General features: G+C 37.2%; 1 protein-coding gene across 2 annotated transcripts in view; it reads right to left on the bottom strand.

Annotated features, from left to right (window-relative positions):
- The window catches only part of CCDC148 (coiled-coil domain containing 148), a 233,757-nt gene that overhangs the window by 55,693 nt on the left and 152,375 nt on the right, over window positions 1-25,689 (bottom strand). The gene's annotated exons all lie outside the window — the stretch shown is intronic.

Genomic DNA, 25,689 nt, shown 5'->3' with positions numbered 1-25,689 from the left:
AATGGCCTCCAATCTATTAATCTCACAGTTTCATGATTTCCTCCATTCCAGGGAGCCACCTCTTCCTCCAGGATCCTATTGTCATCAAGCACATTTCAGTTCCAATTCTGAAATTTTCAATCATAACCATCGATTCTATGACCCGAAACTACCCACTCCTTTTCTATCATCCTCTGTGTTCTGGTTGCATAATTTTATTCCTCTAGTAGAGCCCTCATCACAAGGCTTTGCTAATTAATATGCTTGTTTCCCTCTCCCACCAGACTTCAGAAAGTGTGATGTATTTATCTGGCATTTCCAACATCAACTAAAGGGTCTAGACCATAGTATATACCTAATAAACATTTGATTGATGAATGAATCACACAATTGTAGAAACTGGCACCAAACTTATGGTTTCAACTGAATCTTCATTGACAATCAGCATTTCTTTCTTTCTTTCTTTCTTTTTTTTTTTTTTTTTTTTAGCATTTCTTTTATGAACTCCTGGTTAATGCCTCTTAATTTCTCATGTCTGTATTCTAAAACCTGTTTACTATGTTAAGTTCCATATTTGCCTCCTTCTTCACTTTTATCAGGGGAAATGGAATCTCTAAATGATATTTTCCACGATGCCGTGCCCCTCAGAAGAAGAGATGCCTTTCTTTTGTTAAAGACTTATCCCTTTTGGGCTCTAGATCCTACTCCCCAATTCCATCTTCTCCATAAACTTTTTCCATCATCTACCTCTCTCTCCTTTGTAACTTCAAACTCTTGGTCTGTACTGCTTCCTTTTCCTCACATGGAAATATATACAGGTCTCACACATTTACAAAATTTTAAAAACTTTCTTTAGATCCCCAAGACTATACTTTCATTGTTCCCTTTTCAGTCGAGCATCTTAGAATACTTTTCTTCAACTTCACATCTCCCGTTTTACTCCTTACCCATGACATTCCTACCACTGCCTTCCCTCCAAATTCAGTACTCTCACCAGTGATGTCCAAATGAGCAAACTAAATGATCCTTTTCAATCCTTATTTTACATAATGTCTTTGTGTATTTAATTCTGTCAACCCTTATCTATAGTCTTAAGATATTACTGACTTTGGCATTCATTTGTTCAACAAATATTTATTGAACACAAGCTTTAAGCCAGATACTGTGCTATGTACTTGGAGTATGATGCTTAAAGAGAAATAAGGCCTCTATTTCACCGAGCTGGGACTCTCTAGAAAGAGAGAACGAAGAAACATGTAAATGAAAATGAACAGAATATTACATCTCAAGTTCTAAGAAGGAAATAATTATAGAAATGATTTAGAAAAATTGGGGTAGAATTTTCATTAAGAAGGCATATTTTTGTAATGACACTTGAATTAAAACTTGAAAGATGATTGTGAGATAACTACAGGAAGAGATGGAGGGTGATCACTACAGGAAGTGGGAGCTCTAGGTCCAATAGCATTGAGTGGGAAAGACTTTGTGCATTTTCAAGACAGAGAAGAAGCCAGTACAGCTAGAGCATGTGATATGAGTTAAGAATGAAGGTGATATTGAGAAGCTAGCTGGGAGCTAAGAGGTTAGGTGAGGATTTAGGTCTAGAAACAAGGAAAAGCTGTTAGAGAGCTTAAAGCAGGGAGTGACACGATCTGACTTACATTTTTTTAAAGGTAGCTCTGGATATTGAGTGGAGAATGGATAGTAGAGGAACAAAGGAGAAGCAAGGGGGACCAGATAGAAGAATAAGGTAAAAATGATCACTTGGATCAGGAAATGAAGGGAAGTGTTCAGACCTGAGAAGGTTTTTGAGTGGAATCAAATTGCTCACTGAGGAATTAGATATGAAGATTGAAGAATAAGGGAATCAAGGATGATTCCTAGCTTTTTGCTAGAGCAGTTGGTTGAATGATGGTACCAATAACTGGGATGGAAGATTGGAAGAATAACAGGTTTGGGAAAGAAAGACAACCAGGAGCTCAGTATTGAATATTAAACAGTTGACGTGATTGCAAGACCTTGAGTGGAGATTCCAAATAAGCATACATCCGTACAGCTGGGTGGCTGAGGGTCAGTTCAGGGCTGGAGATCTAAATTAAGGAAATATCTATTTACAATGGTATTAGATGCCACAGGATTAGATGAGATGTCCAGGGTGAGAACATAAACAGAAGAAAAAGGTGGCCATGTACTTTCATTCCTATCTGCCTTTAGCAAAGCTTCACTAGATCGATTGCCTTTCCCTCTTCTACCTGTCAGTTTTACTCTATCCTTATCATCAGGGTAAATACTATCTCCTCCTTGACTCATCCTCTGAACCCTCTAGGAAAAAGTCTTAGCTCTATCCTTGGCACACCGATGACCCTTGGTGAAGATCTATTACTCTCCCTTCTTTGTCCTGCCTTGAGTTCCTGGATTCTTTTTCACGAGGCTCTGCCGCTGCATTAATACTGATAGATTTCATCTTTACTACACAGCTGGCATGGTCTGCCCTGCCTGTAGCCTGCTAAATCGCTCCTGTCCATCCTTTAAGACGCAATTGTAGCATTACTCTCTCAGCCTTTCTCTTTCTCCCTCTCTTCCAGACATAGGTGTACCTTCTAAGGCACTATTTAGGTATCCTTAGTGTAGCAGTTTCCATATTGGTCTGCAATATTCATCTTGGTATTGCGGCACCTTGTATCATGTCTGACACAGTGCTTAATTGATTAGGTGAGTGGAAGCTTCTTCTGGTCTCTCATCCTTGAATAACAAAGTTGTGGATGGGAACAGGGCCAGCAGTTTTATTTGCAGGATGGTAAAGTCTGAACTAAGCACTTCCCTAAGGACAGTTCCATTCACTTTTTGTCAATTAATAGAAGCAGGAACTATGTGTCAAGAATTATTGGCTTTGAATGCCTCAAGCTAAAGTTAAGGCTAAGGATATTTAGCTAGCCCTTTGGGACATTTGTTGAGACACAGATTTCAAACACCCTGCTTTTCACTTTTTGAGTGATCCTTGTAACATTCCAATGATAGGGAAATCAGGCCCTAATTATGCCCCTATCTCTTCTTCTTATCTATGTTGGATGTTCCCCTTCCATAGTCCTACATTTTGCTCATTTTGATGAAGTTAAGCCAGTAAAAGTGTAAATAAACCAAATAATTTTTCTGTAACATAATGCTATGCTAACTTTTCAAAGAGCTTGAGATCATTTTTATATCCTACTTTACCTTTCTAATCTTCCAAACAATATTTCTCCTATTAAAAACTCCACTAGGAAACAATGTTTACAGCATTAGAGTACCTCAGAGTTTAATTCTAAAAAACTTGGACTGATAGTACATAGTCATTAAATTATATTTTTCACTCCTTCAGTCCAAGAATTATTATAATTCAGCATGAAATAAGAATTTTTGGGATCCCTGGGTGGCGCAGCGGTTTGGCGCCTGCCTTTGGCCCAGGGCACGATCCTGGAGACCCGGGATCGAATCCCATGTCGGGCTCCTGGTGCATGGAGCCTGCTTCTCCCTCTGCCTGTGTCTCTGCCTCTCTCTCTCTCTATCTGTGTGACTGTCATAAATAAATAAAAATTTAAAAAAAAAAAAAGAAATAAGAATTTTTTTACACATAGAAAGCAAAAAGTTAGGACTAAAACATTATGGAAGGAAGACAGTTTGGTTTCTGATTTGAAGCAATCTGTGTGATGTTGAATCCTTGAACAAATAAGCTTCTATACCTTGCTTCCAGGTCATTATTTCAAAGGTTTTAGTGACTCATGCAGAAGGAGGTCATAATTCTTAACTCGATACACTCCCTGCAATCAATTTGACAAGCATCTATATTTCATCATATAATTCTTTCACACATTTGTGTGAATTTCTGAAAGGTAAAGAACATTCCTTACAGTATAGTATTTATTTGTATCTAGTATTGCCTCTTACAAATGAGAAATACATGATAAACCTCTGCTAAATGAATCCAGAGAGAAATGATATGGAAAAGCAACATTGCACACAATACTTTTCTTATTTCAACTTATATAAATCCAACACTATTAATAAAGCATCTAATTAGACAATAACAATAGACAATAAACAATCAGCAGTCCACCCCCTAAGTCATGTAGGGGTGGAAGTGCATTTAATTTCAAAAGAGCCTGGGGGGCTTGGTATTTCTCTAAGTCAGATTGTCTATGAAAGTCAGATCAAAGATCTTTTTTTTCTTCCAAAGATGGACACTTTGTCACCTCTATCCTCAAAACCTTTCAGCCAACATTATCTCTTCTATACTCTGTGGTACAGACAGCTCTGTGGGCTTCAACCCAGGAAGCTTCTGATAAAAATTTGGCCCCAAAAGAATTACTTTGCATGGCATTCTTTATGCAAATATTTTGAACTCTCTATATGGGCAAGAAATCAAAATAGAAAGTCAAATTTGCAACCATCCTGCCTAGTTATTTGAATAGATCTCCTTTCAGTTCACAATTCAGACTATTTGTATTACGGCCCCTTATCAGTGCCCTAAACTTGAATATTTTTGCCATCAATCTCCAACTTGATGAACAAGTACATCCACCATTGGTAAGAGGGTAGGTTGTCACACACTTTCTGAAGAATAAATAAGAAAACCACTCGCAAAAGCCTTAAGGATTAAGAAACAAAGTTTAAGAGGGCCTGGGTGGCTCAGTTGTTGAGCATCTGCTTTTGGCTCAGGTCGTGATCTGGGGGTATTTGGATCAAGTCCCGCATCAGGCTCCCTGCAGGGAGCCTGCTTCTCCTCTGTCTATATCTCTGCCTCTCTCTGTGTCTCTCATGAATACATAAATAAAATCCTAAAAAAGAAAAGAAACAAAGTTTAAAAATTAAAAAGTAGGGACATACGCAAAGATTTGGGTATCGGTATGTTTATTACAGCCTTAAAATGGCAAAAAGTTGAAAATAATTTAACATTCCAAAATAAGAAATTGATTAAATGCAATATTTCCCATAATGAAATACTATATAAACTCTAAAAATTATGTGGTAGGAAAACAGGAGAAAATATACAATTTATTGATAAATTTTAAAAAATAGGTTAAAAATATTATATGCAGTATGATTCCAGCTAAGTTAAACGTATATATATCCCCATGTATATAGAAAAAGGAATATAAGGACACTGTTAATAATTTTCTTTTGGTGCTGGTTTAGGAATTGGGGTGTATCATATTATATTTTGAGCGCTTGTTTGTATCGACAATGGACATAAATACTTTACAATTAAAGTATGTTTTTTAAATCTGGCCAAGAAAAACCAATAGTTAGAAGGAATATCTAAGGGACACGACTATTATTCATTCCTGAAGTTTCCAAACTCTATTTCTATACCAAGTCAGATGACAAGAATATTGCATATCCTTGTACAATAACATTTTCACTCTTTATCACTTTGCATGCAGCATCATTTTCACTTTCTAGAGAAAGTTTCATAGGACTATGGTTTAATTTTATATCATAGGCCTTATAAAGGTTGATGCAATATCATATGAGGATTGATTTAGATTCTTCTGTAAAGCAGTTCTACTAAAAATGCTATCCATTGCATGGTTTGCCTCCCTCCCCCAGTACATGCTGTCAGCTCCTGATGTGCTGGGATGTTGTCTATTATTAGCAAATAAGAGCTAAATGCTTCCCTTTAACTTTAACCATGTTCAATTACAGCACCCCTTTTTAGTCTTGGTTTGCTGACATAACTATATTCCCATCCTCTTAATTTTTTGTCTTACATTCTCTTACTAATTTTCTATTTTAATGATTCTTAATAGGAAACAGATGGCACACTCAAAATTAGAATAAATCAAGAATATAATAAGGGGACAATTGACAAAGGAGGGTTGGAATTCAGGGCAATCATAAGACATCATGCAATAGCTGGGCTGCTTTATCACCCATTGACCAGAGTCAGAGAAAGCTGTGTGAGGAGGGCCACCTGACAGGAGCTGAGAACTCTGGTGGAGGACGCAGCTGGTCATCACAACTCTGCAGGGCTAGGAGCTGGGGAAACAACTCTCCCAACATCAGTCTCCTTTCTCATCCCCACCTCCAGTGTACCATTTTGGCTGAATCTAACCAGAACCCAGAGGGCAAGGGAGCTATACAAGACAACTCCCTGGGCTACAGGAAAGAATAGACAGTAGATGTGACCCAAGGGGGAGATGTCCAGCACAATAGTACTAATGCCTCTTATTATAATTTGCTTGGAAGTAGGTGATGTCTATATGCATAAATAAGTAACATGAATCTCTTTTAGGTGGTGTTCACTTTGTTCACTTACGAGAGCATTTTTCCAAAGCAGAGCTGACTACTTGAACTGGCAATAGCTGTTTCCTGCTGTGATGTAGTCTTATGTCCTTAGAACAATGATGAGCTAAGAAAGTATTCTGGGGTAAACACATTAGTTATCTCCCTCCTAATTGAAATGCCAGGTGGATTAAAAAATAACTGTCATGTCTTCTTTAGAAGTAAGGTCTCTATTTTCACTATGAGCATTGAAATATTACATAATGATCGTGTCATATGTTGATATTGCTAAAATGAATTTGTCTGTAATCTTGTTTAATTTCTCTCTTTTCACTATTCATTAGGAAGGGAGTATATATACCGAGAATGTTGTATTTCACAGCCTGAGGTGTCACAGAGAGTAAAAAGTGAAAAGTAATCAAACCTCAGAGTCATTCAATCATAACTTCTTAGAGCTAAGGTGATTTTAGCGATCATTTAATCCAAACACCTCATTTTACATTTGAGGACGCAAACCCCTCAGAGGCTGCATAACTTGCCCAAGGTCATCCACCTTGTTAGGGCCTCCTAGCTTGGCATATTCTCCTCTATATCTCAGATTTAAAGTACAGTTGTATACTGCTTGTTCATTATATTCGTTCATTCAACTAATATTTGTTGAGTGCCTTGTGCCAGGCACTGGAGATAAAACAATAAAAATAGACAAACCCCTCTTTTGTTATGGGCCTTACATTCTAGAAGAGAAAGAGAAAACAGCCAATAAATAAACAGATGGGTGGCAGGTGGAATGATAAATGCTAAGAAAAAAATACAGTAGGGTAAATGGATAGAGTGACAGGGAAGGAGGATGCTATTTGAAGTTTGGTCATTGAAGTTGTTCTCTCTGATAACATGATACTGCAGTGGGATCCTGAATGAAGTGAGAGGGTGAGTTATACAGACATCTGGTAGGACAGTATTCCAGGCGGTGGGAATAGCCAAAGCAGAAGCCTACAGGGACCTGTACCAGGGTCTTGGAAGAGGAAGAAGTAGGCTGGTATGGCTTGTGCAGGATGAGTGAGGGCAAAAGTGGCAGGATATAAGATGTAACAGACAACAGATTATAGGAACTGACATAATCTGACATGAATTTTAAAAACATTTCTCTGACTGCTGTGTGGATAATGGCCAGGAGAAGGAGAATGGGAATGGAAAAGGTGGAGGAAGAGAAATTTAAGGGATGAAGATGTTATTATAATAGCTCTGACTTAAAAAGGTAGAACCTTTTATTTATGACGATAGGTGAGGGAGGGTATTGGTAGGAGATGTGCAGGGGAAAAATAAGAGTCAAAGATAATACCAAGGCTTTTGGCTAGAGCATTGGGATAATAGGTTTCCATTTTTTGAAAAAAACAAAACAAAACTGGAGAAGGAGTAGGTCTGCAGGGAAAAACAATACATTTTGGGTATACTAAATTTGAGGCAGTGGGGTGTGTGAATTTGGAGTTCAGGAGAGAGGCCTATACCAGGATGTTAATTGTATTTGTCAGCCTATAAATGACATCTAAATAATACCACTTTGATTGAGATCACCTAGGAAGTGTATATGCTTAGAGGATGGAGCCCCCAGGGCACTCCCAGGCCAAGAAATTAGAATGATGAGGAGGATCCATCCAAATTTATTGGAAGGAGAAACCAGTCAGGTCAAAAACAAAGGGAGATAAAAGCAGAGAGAGAGAATGGCTTCCTGGGAACCAAGTGTCAAGTTTTCCAAGGAGGAGGTGGTGATCACTTCCATCTTAATAGTTAAAGTAAAGTGAGGACTGAGATCTCCTGGAATGAACAAGATGAAGATCAATGATGACCTTGGTAAGCACAGCTTTGCTAGAGTGGAGGGACAAAATTGCCCATGAGAGAATGAGTGGAAAGAAGTTGGAGATAATGTGTAGGCCATAAAATGGTACATTTTCTACAGGAGGGTGCCTGGGGTCAAGGGAGAGTATTTTTAAAACAGAAGTCATAATGGGATGATTTGTAGGTTAATAGAAAAGATCTAGAAGAGAAGAGACAAGTGGTGGTGGGAGAGAGATTGAGATGACCTTGAATAGGAGAGAGGGGATGGGATGCAGCACATAAATGAAGGGGCTGGCCTTAGGAGTACAGATACTTTATGCATTGTAAAAGGGAAGGTGGGTAATGGGTACAAATTCTAATTGGTTGGTAGATGTGATATTGGAAGCCTGTGGAGATTCTATTCTTGTTAAATGAGATATTGATAGATAAAAAAAATCATATCAAAATCATTATTTTCTTCAGTCTACTCACCAAGAGAACAATGAAGGTGGCATTTCTTAATCCATTCAAAACACATCTTACACTTGACACTTCAACTATGATCAAACTATAATGGTATATGTAAGTGATGAATCACCAAATTCTACACCTGGAACTAATATTGTACTGTGTGCTAGCTAGCTGGAATTTAAATAAAAACTTGGGGCACAAAATCTATAATTGTGTGGTTTCTTATAAATTTCTCTCCCAAGGAGAGAAATCCTCAGGGAATATTAAGAAGAGTAAAGCGACAGACACAGTGAAACTGTTTGCACCTATAGAACAACAAATACTCCCTAGTAGGCAGACTACTAAAGAGTTTTAAAATTATCAGTTTCCAAAAAAAAAAATTATTAGTTTCCTGTCTATTTAACAATTTTGAACTAAACTAGGACGGGACCAAAGCCATGAAAATGACCCTAAATAGTTTAAAACTGACCTTTCTCAAAATTGGTTAATCACAAAATTAACAGCAAACCGCAATCACAATGGTGCACAGCAAAGCATAGTGTTTAGAAACATGGACTGTGGAGTTAGGCTTCTTGGGTTCAAATTCTGAATCTCTTTATGGCAGTATGACTCTGGGGAAATTCTGTATCTTCTATGTGTCTCATTTTTTTCCTTGATAAAATGAAGATCATATTAGTACCTAACCCTTAGGGTTGTTGAGAAGATTAAATGAACATAGAACAGTGCCTTGCATGAAGCAAGCACTCTATAGATGTCTGTTAATTAAATCAAATCACTATGAATAATCCAGAGCTAGGAAGAAAATATAGCCAAAAATTAATACCTGGAATTAATTAAAAAAATTTTTTTTGAAAACTGCCTATTGGAAAATCTCTTACAAGGAAACATGTATCTGATTCTTGATGACCCAGGCTACTTTTTTCCCCTCTCCATCTGACTTTTTCTTAAAACTGCGCCCTGACAAAGAGTAGGAAGATTCTCTCACCAACTTTTGTTTTTACTTTTTAAAGAGAAGCCCTAGTAGAAAAAACTCCACTGTTTCCCTAAGTTTTACTGAGAAATAATTGGCATACATCCTTGTATAAGTTTAAGGCATACCGTATGATGGTTTGTTTTGTATGATGTAGTGTAGGATGATTACCAAAATAGGTCCAACTAACATCCAATTTCTCATATAGATACAATAAAAAGAAACAAAGAAGAAAAGAATAAGGGAAATTTTTTCTCCTTGTGATGAGAATTCTTAAGATTTACTCTCGTAACTTTCTATACAGCAGTGTTAGGTATGGTCACCATATTGTGCAATTAATACCTGTTATGCATTTATCTTATAACTGGAAGTTTGTACCAGTGGACAATCTTACTCTACTTTTCCCTCCTGTCACCCTCTCTCTTGTGATCATAGTCCAATCTTTTTTTCAGAGTTTTTTTTTTTAAGATCGCACACATAAGTGAGATCACATAGTATTTGCCTTTCTCTGATTTCACTTAGCATAATTACTTTCTCTGACTACACTTAGTATGATGATTTCACTTTCTCTTATTTTTTTAGCATAATGCATTCAAGGTCCATCCATGTTGTTGCAAATGGTATATTTCCTCAGTTTTAATGGCTGAATAATATTCCATTATATATATATATATATATATATATATATATATATATATATGTACATAAACCATGACTTCTTCATTCACCCATTGATGGATACTTAGGTTGTTCCCATGTCTTGACTACTGTAAATAATGCTGCTTTGAATATGGGGGTGCAGATATCTTTTTGAGTTAGTGTTTTTGCTACCTTTGGATATAGTCCCAAAAGTGGAATTGCTGGATTATATGATAGTTCTATTTTAATTTTTTGAGGATCCTCCCTACTGTTTCCCATACGGCTGTACCAATTCATAATCTTACCAATAGTGCACAAAGTTCCCCTTTTTCCCACATCCATGCCAGTGTTTGCTACCTCTTGTCTTTTTGATGATGGCCATTATAAAGATCATTAGGTGATAACTCATTGTGGTTTTAATTTATATTTCCCTAATGACTAGTGATGTTGAGCATCTTTTCATGTACCTGTGGCCTTTTATATGCCTTCTTCATAGAAATGTCTATTCAGATCCTTTAAAAATGCCTAATTTTTAAATTGGGTTGTTTTTGTTTTTACTGTTAAGTTTTATGAATTCCTTATGTATTTTGGTTATTAACCCCTTCTCAGATATATGTTTTGCAAATACTTTTTCCTATTGCATACATTGTCTTCTCATTTTATTGGTGGTTTCTTTTGATTGCAGAAGCTTTTTAGTTTGATGTAGTCCCACTTGTTTATTTTTTATTATGTTGCTTGTGTTTCAGGTATCATTCCTAAAATCCACGTCAAGGAGCTTTGCTCCTATGCTTCCTTGTAGGAGTTTTACAGTTTCGGGTCTTATTTTTAATTCTTTAACCCATTTTGAGTTAATTTTTGTGAGTGGTATAATATATGGTTCCAGTTTCATTCTTTACATGTGAATATCCAATTATCCCAGCTACATTTATTGAAGAGACTCTCTTTTCTTCAGTGAGTATTCATGGCTCTCTTATCAAGTATTAACTGACCATAAAGAGTTGGGTTTATTTCTGGGCTTTCTATTTTGTTCCATTAGTCTATTTGTCTATTTTTTATGCCAGTACTATACTGTTTTGATGACTATAGTTATAATATAGCTTGAAATTAAGAAGTATGATACCTCCTGCTTTGTTCTTTCTTAGGATTTCCTTGGCTCTTCAGAGTCTTCCATGGTTCCATATACATTTCAGGAGAGTATTTTCTACTTCTGTAAAAAATGCCATTGGATTTTTGATAGTGATTGCACTGAATTTATAGATGATTTTCAGTAGCATTGACATATCAACAATATTGCTTCTTCTAACCCATGAACACGGGATACCTTTCCATTTAATTGAGTCTTCTTCAATTTCTTTCATTAGTGTCTTGTGGTTTTTAGCATGAAGATATTTCACTTCCTTATTTAAATTTGTTGAGTATTTTATTGTTTGTGATGCTTTTGATGCTACTATAATGGGATTGATTTCTTTGTTTTTAAAAATTTTATTTTTTACTGATCAGAAATGCTATTGATTTTTGTATGTTTATTTTGTATCCTGCAACTTTACTAAATTTACTGATTAAACAGTTTTTGGTTGAGTCTCTAGGATTTTCTATATATAAAATGTCATCTGCAAATAGAGACAGTTTTACTTCTACCCTTCTAATCCTGATACCCCTTTCTTCCTTCCCTTCCCTTCCCTTCCCTTCCCTTCCCTTCCCTTCCCTTCCCTTCCCTTCCCTTCCCTTTCCTTTCCTTTCCTTTCCTTTCCTTTCCTTTCCTTCTCTTTCATTGCCTGATTGCTATAGCTAGGATGTCCAGTACTATGTTGAATAGAAGTGTAAGAACGGGAATCCTATGCTGTTCCTGATGTTAGAAAAGCTTTCATCCTTTCACCCACTAAGTATGATGCCAGCAATGAGCTTGGCTTATATGGCCTTTATTGTGTTGGGATATGTTCTCTCTATGCCTGATTAAGAGTTTTTATTAGGGGTGTCTGGATGACTCAGTTGATTAGCATCTGCCTTCGGTTCAGGTCATGATCCCAGGGTCCTGTGATCAAGTCCCAGTATCAGGCTCTCTGCTCAGCAGGGAGTCTGCTTCTCCCTGCCCCTTGTTCTTTCTTTCTCTGTCAAATAAATAAGTAAAATCTTTAAAAGGAGAGTTTTTATCATGAATGAATGAATGGATTTTGCTGAATGCTTTTCATGTATCCTTTGAGGTGATCATATAATCCTTTTCTTTCATTCTATTAATGTGATGTATCACATTGGTTAATTTGCATATGCTAAACATCTTTGCATCCCAGAAATAAATCCCACTTGATCATGGTGAATGATACTTTTAACATGTTGCTAAATTTAGTTTACTAGTATTTTACTGAGAATTTTGTCATCTATATTCATCAGGGATTGACCTACAGTTTTCTTTTCTAGTAGTGTCCTTTTCTGATTTAGGAATCAGGCCTTGAAAAATGAATTTTGAATTTTCCCTCCTCTTCAGTTTTTTGGGAAAAGTTTGAGAAGGTTTGGTATTAATTGTTCTTTAAATGTTTACTGAAATTCAACAGTGAAGCCACCTAGTTCTGAGCTTTTCTTTATTGGAAGATATTTTATTCCTGATTTAAAATCTTACTAGTAATTAGTCTATCCAGATTTACTATTTCTTTCTGATTCAATATTGGTCATTCATATATTTCTAAGAATTTTCTCATTTCTCCTAAGTTGTCCAGTTTTTTGGCATGTAAATGTTCATAGTAGCCTTTGAAGGTCCTTTTCTCATCTGTGGTTTCAGTTGTAATATCTCTTTACTCATTTATAATTTTGTTGATTTGGGTCTTTTCTCTTTTTTCTTTAGTTAGTCTATTTAAGGGATTTGTCAGTTTTGTTTATCTTTTCAAAGAACTAACTCTTAGTTTGTTAATTTTTCTATTCTCTATTACATTTATTATGCTCTAATCTTTATTATTTCCTTTCTTCTGCTAATTTGGGCTCATTTTGTTTTTCTTTTTCTAGTTGCTTAAGGTGTAGAGTTAGGTTGTTTTCGTGGGCTATTTCTTCTTAATGTAGGCACTTATTGCTATGAAATTCCCTCTAAAAACAGCTTTTGCTATGTCCCGTAAGTTCTGGCTTGGTAAGTTTCCATTTTCATTTGTTTCAAGAAACATTATTTCCTCTTTAATTTCTTCTTTGAGCCATTAGTTATTCAAGAGAGCATTGCTTAATATCCATGTGTTTATGAATTTTCCAGTTTTACTCTTGTTATTGATTTCTAATTTCATGCCATTGTGGTCAGAGAAGACACTTGGTACAATTTTAGTCTTGTTATATTTGCTAAGACTTGTTTTGTGGCCTAATATAAGGTACATCTTAGAAAATATTCCATGTGCATTTAAGAATGTGTATTCTGTTGTTGGCTAGAAAGTTTTGTATGTCTGTTAGTTCCATTTGGTCTACAGTATTGTTCAGATCCACTGTTTCCTTATTGATTCTCCATTTGGAAATCTATCCATTGGTTAGACTATTAAAGTACCCAACTATTATTGTATTACTGTTTATTTCCCCCTTTTAGCTCTGTTAGTTTTTGCTTTACATATTTAGGTGCTCCAATGTTGGGTGCATAAATCTTTACAGTTATATCATCTTCATGTCTTAAAACTTTTATCATTAAATAATGATCTTCTTTATATATTTTTACTATTTTTAGTTTAAAGTCTATTTTATCTGATGTAAGCATAGCTACTTTTGGAATTTTGCTTTGTTTAGTTTTTTGTTGTTGATTGGTTGGTTGGCTTTGGTTACCATTTGTTTGAAACATCTCTATCCATCCCTTGATTTTCAGTCTATGTCTGTCTTTAAGACTAAAGAGAGTATCTTTGCAAGCAGCATATTGTTGGGTCTGGGGTTTTGGTTTTTTTATTAAGTCCATTCAGCCATTGTATGTTTTTTGATTGGAGAATTTAATCTGTTTACATTTAAAGTAATTTTTGATAGGTAAGAACTTATTATTGCCATTTTGTTAATTGTTTTCTGTTTATTTTGTAGATCCATTTTTCCTTGTTTCTTATCTGTCATTTATTTTAAGTTTTGATATCTTTTGGTATTGATATACTTTGACTTCTTTATCATATTTTTTGGTAATTACTACAAGATTTTCCTTTGTGGTTACCATAAGGTTTACCAAAAAATATATTAAAGTATATAACAACTTAACTTCAATAGAATATATTTTACACATTTACTTCTTTTCCCCTTTCATATTTTAGGTTATTGCTGTTACAATTGACACGTGTTTCTTTGCATTGTGTAATAAAAGATCATTGTATTGATTATTTTTTCCATGTTCTTTTTTTAACTCAAACTAGAATTGTGAGTTATGTACCACTATTACCATATTGCAGAATCTAACAATGACTATATATTTACCATTACCAGTGAAATTTAAGCTATTTTGTGTTTTTATGATGTTAATTAGCATTCTTTTACTCCCACTCAAGAACTCTCTTTAGTATTTCTTGTAAGGCAAGTGTGTTGTAGTAATGAATTTCCTCAGCTTTTGTTGTTTGGGAGTCTTTACTCTTCCTTCATTTCTGAAGGACAGTACCACTGAGTATAAAATTCTTGATTGACAGTTATTTTCTTTCAATTTTTTTCTTTTTTTTTTTTTATTGGAGTTCAACTTGCCAACATATAAAATAACACCCAGGGCTCATCCTGCCAAGTACCTCCCTCAGTGCCCATCACCCAGTCACCCCAACCCCCTGCCCACCTCCCTTTCTACTACCCCTTGTTTGTTTCCCAGAGTTATGTGTCTCCCATGTTTTGTCACCCTCACTTTCACTCATTTTCTCTCCTTTCCCCTTTATTCCCCTCATTAATTTTTATATTCCTCAAATGAATGAGACCATATAATGTTTGTCCTTCTCCAATTGACTTATTTCACTCAGCATAATGCTCCACATCACTGGCCATCAGGAAAACACAAATCAAAACCACAACGAGATACCAACTCACACCAGTGGGAATGGTGAAAATTAACAAGACAGGAAATAACAATTGTTGGAGAGGATGTGGAGAAAGGGGAACCCTCTTGCACTGTTGCTGGGAATGTGAACTGGTGCAGCCTCTCTGGAAAACTGTGTGGAGGTTCCTCAAAGAGTTAAAAATAGAACTTCCCTACCACCCATCAATTGCACTGCTGGGGATTTACCCCAAAGATACAGATACAGTGAAACGCCGGAACACCTGTACCCCGATGTTTATAGCAGCAATATCCACAATAGCCAAACTGTGGAAGGAGTCTTGGTGTCCATTGAAAGATGAATGGATAAAGAAGCTGTGGTCTATGTATACAATAGAATATTTCTCAGCCTTTCTTACAAACGTTTCTTTCTTACAAATGACAAATACCCACCATTTTCCATTTTCTTTCAATTTTTTGAATGTTATCCAATTGTCTCCTGGCCTAAAATATTTGTGCTGAAAAATCCACTGATGCTCTTATAGGGGTCTCCTTATATGTAACTTTTTTTTTTTTACACTGCTCTTAAAATTCATCTTAATGTATCCCTATTTGGTTCAATCTATTTGGGGTCTTATGGTACTCATGGATCTGGATGTTCATTTCTCTCCCAAGATTTGAGAAGTTTTTAGCCATTATTGCTTTAAATATATTTTCTGTCCTTTTTCGATTTTCATTCTGAAATTCCTATAATGTGAATTATTATATTATTATTATTTATAATTATTATAAGTGTAGTTATTCTTCCTCTTTTTTCTTTTTATCCTCTAAGTTTTCTAATGTCTTATCCCTCAGTTGCTGAATCTTTCTTCTGCATGGTTGAGTCTACTTCTGAAACTCTGTTGAATTTTTCAGTTCAGTTAAGTTCAACTTAAAGATTTCTTTTTGTTTGGTTTGGGTTTTTTTTTTTTTTGATGGTTGCCATATCCTTGTTGAACTTCTCATTTTGTTTATGTACTGTTTTCCTAATTTTATTTAGTTGTCTGCATTTTCTTGCACTTCACTAAACTTCCTTAAAAGGATTATTCTGAATTTCTTTCTTTTTTTAAGATTTTATTTATTTATCCATGAGACACACCCAGAGAGAGAGGCAGAGACACAGGCCAAGGGAGAAGCAGGCTCCAAGCAGGGAGCCTGACATGGGACTCAATCCCAGGTCCCCAAGATCACACCCAGGGCTGAATGTGGCGCTAAACCGCTGAGCCACTGGGGCTGCCCATATTCTGAATTTCTTTGAGAGTTCATAGATCTCACTATCTTTAGGGTAAGTTATAAGAATTTTATTAGTTCCTTTTGGTGGTATCATATTTATCTGATTCCTTATGTTGGTTTCTGTGCATTTTAGTCATGGAGCTCCTCTTACAGATTTTACAGGTTTGCTTTGGCAGGAACAGTTCTTCACCAGTAGGCTCAGTTTGGGTTTCTGGGTGTGTCTGCTGGTAATGTCTTTGGGTAGGTGGGGCTTACTGTTATGGCCTATTTTGGGGTGAGGGAAATATTCAAGCTCTGAGGACAGGGATGGGGATATGCCATTGACTGAGAACATTTAAATAGGACTGCTAGCTTGGTTCTCTATACAAGTGAAGCTGTAGGATGGGCTCCAAAGTTGTTTGAATTCTCTGGTCAGGCTTACTAGATGGTTGGGACTGGATATGATATTCAGTAATAGATGGAGCTATGAATTAGCTTCCCTGCACTGTCAGAACAGCAGGACATGGCCCAAGGTCTGTTCTACTCACTGTCTGGGAAACCAAATCAGGCCTGACTGTGCACTGAATTCCCTGGTCAGGTGAGGCCACCAGTTTGCTCTGTAGATGAGGGAAGCCATAGGCTGTGCTCTCTGTTCAAGTGCCACTATGTGAAGGACTGTTGAATCATCTACGCAACTTCTCAGGTGCTCTGGTTAAGTTCCCTAGCTGGACAGGCTAAAGGTTATATTTACCAATAAGCAGGGTGATGAATTAAATCCCCTGCTGGCAGAATGGTAGAGCAGCTCTAAAACTGCTTTTGTGTGTTGTCTTAATGAAGCCAACCTCCACCCCAAGTTCCCTGACTACTGCCTTTGCTCTGTAAACTATCAGCTCTGCTGCCCTTCTCTCAACTTGAGTACCACTGGACCACACAGCTTTCAGGGGTTTTTTACCTCTGGTCAGATGAGGCTGGATGACACTCTCCACAGTAGGTAGGCCTGTGTCTCAGCTCCCTTGCCTGAATATGAAGGAAGGGATGCTCCTGGCTACACTCAAATGCCCAAACAGGATCTCTACTGGAGAAGGTCTGGGACCTGTCCTCAGACTTGTCAATGAATTATTCCCCCTACCTATGCATAGCATAGGAAGTCTCCATGCCCTGTGGCTTTGCTCTGGGGGCTATCAGTTTTGTCCACTCACCTTTTAATTTAAGTGTCACTGGACCACACAGCTCCAAAAAAACTGTTACAACCCCTTCTGGTTAAAGGGGACTAGATGGCACTTTCCACAGTGGGTGAGGCTATGACTCAGCACCTTGACTGGACATGGGCAAACTAGGCTCCAGGGTGGGCAAAACTCCTATCTGAGGATCCAAATTAGGCAGATCTGCATCTGCAACTTGATGCTGCAGATGAGCAAAACTACTCTTGTGATTACTATTTGGACATTGTGGGTACAAACTCAGTTTGCCAAGATCTGTGTGCTGGTTGTTGCAAGCCCCACCTTCAGCCTTCTCCATTACAGATCCCTAATAGCTGGGCCCCTGCAGATTGCCCTGCAATCCCTGTTGTATGAGAGAAGAGGAGGGGCTCCCACAAAGTGATTCAAAATGCTAGGGGAAGCTGGTCATCACCCCTGGCCTTTTTCCACTGGAGGAACTGGAGGCTCAAGGGAGACCTCTTTGTGTGATGCTGCACTGTTCTGGGTGGAGGATTAATGTAGTGTCAATGTGTAGCCCCTTTTCTTACTCTTCTCATGCAGTATGTGGTGTCTGGTACAGGGGCCAGCTTCAGCCTCACCCCCATGTTCTAGAATTCTCCCAGTGCTGTCTTGAAGAGATGTTAGTTCTTTATCTGAGTGGGAATGAAATCAAGAATGACTTATGTCACCATCCTGGTGACATCACCTAGAGATGTTAATTTTTAAAAAGACAGTTGAAACTAGGAAAGTGAGCTGCTTGGACTACCATCCTACCTTCATGTCACCTGTTGATTGATAATTGTGCATTTGAATGTACATTCAGTCTCATTGAAATGTTAGAATCAGTTAATTAATAAGCTTAAGTTAATGTCCATTTCTAAACTTTAATAACAAAATCAGGAACATTATGAATATTTTAAAATTATATGATCTTTGATTTCTTTTGGATAATTAAACCTCCCATATTACATTAATTTCTTAAATAATATTATTCAGAGGGCTAATATTAAAAATTCAGAAAATAATAAACTGAACCCAATTTATTTGGAGTCATTTTTACAAAAAATATACATTCACTATATTCTTCTTCTAACTATTATAATATCCTGATAGTTACTTTACTCATTAGGTTTTATAGCTCCCTCATTTGTGGTATTTCATCAGACTCCCAAACAAAAAGACCAATAATTAAAAGATAATCACCCCTTTTCACAAGAGTGCAACTTTACACTTCTGGGAGTTAGTAATTGAGAGAACTGGGAGATAGTTCAACAGACTGGGCCTTAGCCAGATGGTGATACTTTGGCTTTAGTGGCAGGTGGTTCCTTTAAAGAGAGGATGTTTGCAAGTGAGAAATTTAAGTGGGAGTATGTTAAAGCAGAGATCAAACTGGAGTTCAGAGAGTTTCAAAGACATATTTTTAAGGTCCAAGGCATCAGTCAGAATTTTTATATTCTATATTCTCCATTTTATGAAAATGTAAAAAAGTGCTCTAAGCTCATTTTAGATCACCTGAATGTCATTGCATTACTATGCTGCTGAGTGCTGCCATGTTTTTTGTAAGTTCACAGTTCAGTTGGTCCCTAGTGATACATTAAATACACTTACAATATTTATATTTTAAGTCATTTTAGCCTCAGTGGGATCCAGTTAGATCACTATCTCTTTTACACACACACACACACACACACACACACACACACACACACATGCGCGTGCATGTGCGCTGTTCTTTTAACCAGGGGATGTTTTCCAGGTAGTGTTCTTATCTTAAAGGCTCTTTATCCCACTACCTAAATCCTCAAATCTATATGACCTTCCCTCTGCAATAGCAGAGAATTCACTGGAAATGAAAGGCAAGCAGTCACAGGCATTTGAAAGAAATTGCATAGGACAGTTCTATGTCCTGCAGTTCAGGGTACAAATGCATACAGTAGCAATTAAAAGCCTAAACAAAAAAAAAATTAATAGAGAGTTGGTGAACCTTATTGGAGTCAGGCAGGGCAAAATGTTCATACACTAAGGCCTGAACTTTGATCAATTATAGCAAAACTAATAACTTATTGGCATAAGAGGATTCACACTAGGAAGCAATCAGGCTAGCATGGGCCATAATGAGGATAGATACCCAAAGTATGGTTTGCTGATACAGGACCAGGAAATAAGAGAAGAGGAGATCCCGACATGAATGAAGGCAAAGGCGCTATCCTAAATTCCTTAGGCTATCAGTACCACTGAGAGAACTGGGAAAGTCACATTGTAATTATGTGTGTGCATATGTACATACACAAGTACATCCATTTGTAAATACTGTGTATATATGCATAAATACTTAATTTACTTATGTAGTCATAATTGTAAACTCCATATAGTCCATTTTATATTTTTAATTTTTCTCTATTTAATTTTTCTTTTTGGTCTACTCATAAAATTTAAAGCTAAAAGAAACCCTTTTGTATTATTAGTAAGAGCTTCTACTAACCTAACCAAGAATTCCATATTATATTCATGGTGGAGCAGGTAAACACAGCCCTTTAAAAAGATACCAGAGTGGTGCCTGGGCGACTCAGTTGGTTAAGTGTCCAACTTTTGATCTCAGCTCAGGTCTTGATCTAAGGGTCATGAATTTAGGCTTGACATTGGACTCCATGCTGAGTGTGGAGCCTTACTTAGATAGATAGATAGATAGATAGATAGATAGATACCAGAAAAGGGGCAATTTCTGTTTGAGTAGGGTGACCTCTTAGAATTGCATGAAGGATTGTGTATAATGTGTCTCACATTGAAGACACTTGGTACACACTTATTGAATAAATGAATAAACACATGGATAAACAATCATCCTATTTGGACCTTTAGTGACCCCCTTGGGTTTATACACAGTTTTACTGTCAATATATCCTACTGGGAGCTGATACAACTATTCTATGTATAATAAGGTGGTGAGAAGTGAGGAGTAACTTTACCTGAGCCTAGATGGGTGGGTTTGTTCTAGTGGTGGAAGTATTAGAAATGCCAAGTCTCTGAGTAGTTTTATCAGCCTGTTTCCTGCCATGAGAATTTTGGGAGGTCCACGAGCTTCCTTTCATTTCATATTCACTCTGTCCTTTTCAGTCCAAGCTGGCAGTGTTTCTGATAAAATTTTCTCAAGAACCAAGTGAGCCTTTGCAGATTTTATGGGGATTTCACTCCATTAGACAAAAGCCACACAACCACAGGTCTTTTTGAGATAATCCTTTCTCTCTCTCTCTTGGTTTTCTATTGAAGTGGCTGAGAGAAATCACTCTTAAACTTTCAGAGTCTCTCTAATTTGAAATCTATGAGAAACACTCTTAATCTCTTGGAAGGGTCTTTTATATGACTGAATACTCTGACCCTGTGATCTTTGCAAGGCTATAACAAAGGGCTGTATATTCACACTTTCAGCCTTTTCTGTATGGCATGATGATGGCAATAATCTCTTAACTCTGGAGCTGTTTGCCACTTAGATAGGCTGAGATTTTCCCAGAGCATCAAATCTCTTCTTTTTACTATAAGTAGCAATAAACCCTAGTGGCATCTTCAATACTTCGGAAATCTTCTTATAGCTCATCACATATGAAGTTCATTACTCAGGAATGTTCTCCACCTAACTGCAGCACAGAATTAATTCCTTAGGCTCCTTGTCACCACCTAGCAGTGACCCTCCTTTCCCCAGTTTTCAAGAGTATGTTCATCACTTCCTTCTGAGACTCAGCAGCCACATCTTTAACATCCATATTTTTACTAAATCAGTTCAAGGCATTCTAGTCTTTTTCCTATCATGTTCCTAAAATTCTTCCTGCTTCTTATCACTTCCCAATTCCAAAGCTACTTCCACATTTTCAGGTATTTGTTATGGCAACAATTCACTTCTAGATACCAAAAACTGTACTAGTTTTTTAATTGCTCTGTAACAAATTACCACAAATTTAGCAGTTTAAAACAACACTCACTTATAAGTGAGCTCAGACTCCTATAACTCAGAAGTCCGACATGGTGTACCCGGCTCTCTGCCCATGACATCACTAGAATGAAATCAAGGTGCTGACAAAACTGAGTTCTAATGTGGAAGCTTTAGAGGAAATTATGCTTCCAAGCTTATTCTTGTTTTTGGCAGAATTCAGTTCCTTACAGTTGCAGAACCATAGGTTACAGGTTCCCATTTCCCTTCTGGCTATCGGCCAGGGCCACTCTCAGCCACTAGAGTCTACACACATTCCTTGCCATGTGACTTCCTCATCTTCAAGCCAAAATATTGAGTCATGGCTTTTTCATGCTTTAAATCTCTGATGACCCCTCTTGTGGGTCATCAGCCAAAGAAAACTCCGTACTTTTAAAAGGCCCATGTGATTAGGCCAAGCTCTGACAGGTAATCTCCCTTTCTCGGGGTTATCTGTGCCAAATAATATAACCTAACCCACAGAAGTTATAGTCCTGGTGATTATATAGGATATGTATCCCAGGAGGGCAGGAAATTTTGGGGCTCATCTTAGAAGCCTGCCTATCACAGGTGTTATTCATTAGCCCCCTTTAAGTCCCAACAATCCTGAAGAAGTAGAGTTTATAGTCTGGGAATTCATTTTTTTATCATTCTCTATGTCTACCTCCCCACCCCCACCATTCTTAGCTCTTTAGATCAGTACATTATTAGATTAAGAAACACTGGGTAAAAAAAAAAAGAAAAAGAAAAAGAAACCTGGGTAAGGGATTTCATGATATATTGTTCTCATAGGAACCCACAGATTCCCACACTGAGAGAATAGCTTTGATCTGAATTGAAAAGATACTCTGTATTCCCTCCTAAACACAGAGCTTCTTGAATCTTCTGGAAAGCAGTACTGTTCTAGCCTTCTAGCCTGCATTCTGTTTATGATAGCCTACCTTCTTTTATTTTAGACTGTTTCTGCTCTCCTCTGGTTATCTGTGGAAAAATATCATTCTGAGTATTTGCCATATCACCTGAGGACAAGGGGGACCACCTAAATGCCACGGTTCTACTGAAGTCTGGGTCTATTGATATTTACTGATATGATGTCACTTGAGGTTAAGAGATCACAAAATGATAGATTTCTCCCCAGAAACATCTCTGAGGTAAGACTGAAGGTCACATGGCTGATGGGCCATGGCTGGTGAAGTTATTCTGACTTTTCTGATAATGCTTCCCATCTCTTAGCTGTACAACGTGGAGGCTTCAATGCTGGATTAAGAACTAGTAAAACTGGGAGAAAATTTGTAACATGCTAGAGCAAGGAGGGAATATGTCTCCTTTTAATGTAAGCCTTGCTTGAAATCTCTATTTTGGGAGTGAGGCTGTAACTATCTTTGTTTTGACCCCATAGAACTCCAGGCATCAAGCAGCAAAAAAACCTCCTAAAACTCTGTGATGCAGAATAGTTTTTATGTTGTTCAAGCCATCCAAAATCTACATCTAGTGAAAGGGTGGTACTGGGACCAATATTACATATCAGGCATTTTAAGGTTCACCTAGCACAGTAGTTTTGTTTCTTACAATAGCTTCCAGGGTTGGTTTATGGGAAGACATTATCTTTTGCTTTTATCATGACAATAATTTCAAAACTGGAGAGATGCTTCTGAAATATTGCCATTATCACCAAACAGCCTATGAATCAAAACTTACCTTGAGTCTTGAAATAAAACTATGAAAACTGTAAATGCTATATTCAACTCAAGTTTTAAAGCACAGAAGAAAAAATGATCTAATAATTTAAAGGTCAATTTGAAAAGAGGTGGGCATCTACCAGGGTAAACCTTGGCACTAGATACAAATTAAAATGTTATTCCAGCAAAAAGACAGTGTCATTCCCTAAAAGATAAACTGCTGAGAAGAAGAATTAGGACAAAGATGATTTGTTATTCAGAAATCCTTAGGTGGGGTTTTATACATGGAATAGTTTCTCTATCTCTACACATGCTAACTTATGAGAAGAGAAGTCCAGGCAGGTAAAACAGTAGATGAGGAAAAACAGAGCACCAGCTGACAAAGCAATCAGTCTCAAGTCAGGGGGAGCTTCTGACTTGAGAAACTGTAAGTGTGTTTCTGTCAAACTGCTGTTAAACACCAAAGAACTAAAATTGTTTCTAGCATAGAAAATAGAACAAAGAGAGTCTGGATTAGTAGTACATATAAAGGTAGCCAGAACTTTGGTCAGTTTGTCTGAGTTGACATAGAAATTTTGGATAAACTATAACACAACAGCACATAAACACACAGAGTCCCCAGTCCTGAAGATAAAGATGGAACTCAAAGTCAGAGCAGTAAGGAGCCAAAACCAAAGGACCCTGAGCAGAACTGGGCCAGATACAGACCTGAGGAGCTGGTGGTTGGGACTTTAATATTAGCTGTGAGATTTGTGTACATGAGAGCTGAAATCGTGCCACCTAAAAAGAGTAAAAAGTCCTGTAAGACTTGTCCGTATACAAAATGGGAACAAGACACACCAGGACCACTCCCCAGAAAAGTGACATGGGAGCTAACTTTCTGCTTGGGACCAGAGGGAAAAAGGGCTCATGAGCAGATCCCAGGCTGGTGCTGTGCATGAGTGCTAGATGAGCACCCTCTGAAAGGTCCCAGAATAGGTTCCCAATCTCACAAGTAATACACGTGGTCCTGGGCCAGTAAAATGTATAGGGCCCTAAGCAGAAGTGAACAAAACTCTCCATAAAGATGTTCTTACCAGGACGCCTGGGTGGCTGAGTGGTTGAGCGTCTGCCTTAGGCTCAGGGCATGATCCTGGAATGCCAGGATCGAGTCTCACATGGGCTCCCGGCATGGAGCCTGCTTCTCCCTCTGCCTGTGTCTCTGCCTCTCTCTCTGTGTCTCCCATGAATAAATAAATAAAGTCTTAAAAAAAAAAAGATGCTCTCACTATCAGGTAACAGTTCATAAAGGAAAACACAATTCAAAAAAGGAAAAAAGTTTAATAACTTTGATTATTTGATCATTTTAAATTTCCGTGAAACTACAGACACTATAGACCAAATTTAAAGGCAGAGGACCAATGAAAGAAAATATATGGAACCCATATAACTGAGAACGAGAAATAGTATCCAGAATTTATAAAGAACTTCTACAGATTAATAAAGAAGAGACAAACAAAAAGTACTAATTGGCAATGCACAGAGGAAGAAAATGCCCAATGAACACAAGGGGATTTTTAATCTCACAAGTGATCAGATGAATCCAATTTAAAATACTAAGAGGGGGAGGAATGCCTGGGTGGCTCAGTGGTTTAGCGCCTGCCTTCGACTCAGGATGTGATCCTGGAGTCCCGGGATCGAGTCCCACATTGGGCTCCCTGCACAGAGCCTGCTTCTCCCTCTGCCTGTGTCTCTGTCTCTCATGAAAAAATAAACAAAATCTTTAAAAAAATAAAACAATAGGATACTGTTCACATTCATCAGATTGGCAAAAGTCAAAAAGAAGATAATATTTTATAATATTCTTATAAACTAAAAAAAACCTCTTATAAAATTGAAAGCATACAAATCATATCACATAGTAATTCTCTTCCTCAGTGTACTGTAGAGAAAGCCAGGCACACATGCCCAGTCCACATGAACAAGGCAGCTGCTACAGCACAAACAAGAACAAAACTTTAGAAATGTAGTGTCAATCACTAAGAGAAGTGACGAATGGCAGCCTACTTCTCTAATGAACCAGTCTATAGCAGGGAAGGCTATAGCAGAGAAGGGCTGAACTATGTCTCCTTCTTATTCACATAGCTCTATCTCAAAAATATAAGGTTGAATGAAGAAGTACATGCCTCAGAGTGATATGAGAGTAATCACGAAAAAAAATTCAAAAGTCACAAACCATACCTTAAAAGATGTCAAAAGCAATAGATGGCCAGAAAAGATAGGAATAAAATTTATAATTGAGTCTGACTTTGAGGAGGTAAGAAGTGGTACTGAGTAAATCCTCAAGAGAGGACTTCAACTTTATCTGTAAAATAAATCTGATAAAGAATTAAAAACATTAACAATTTCAGTGCTAGGTGATGAGTACTAATGTGTTCATTTTATCCATTTTTGTGGTGTAACAAACACAAGTAACTAAATAAATATCCCAGATATATTTTTAAAATCCTGCCTCAAATTCACTTTTTTTTCCACAGAGTTTCAGCAAA

Source organism: Nyctereutes procyonoides, unplaced genomic scaffold (genome assembly GCF_905146905.1).
Source record: "Nyctereutes procyonoides isolate TBG_1078 unplaced genomic scaffold, NYPRO_anot_genome, whole genome shotgun sequence".
Taxonomy (NCBI): Eukaryota; Metazoa; Chordata; class Mammalia; order Carnivora; family Canidae; genus Nyctereutes; species Nyctereutes procyonoides.
Note: the sequence above shows the minus strand (reverse complement) of the source record. Positions and strands in the feature narration are given on the sequence as shown.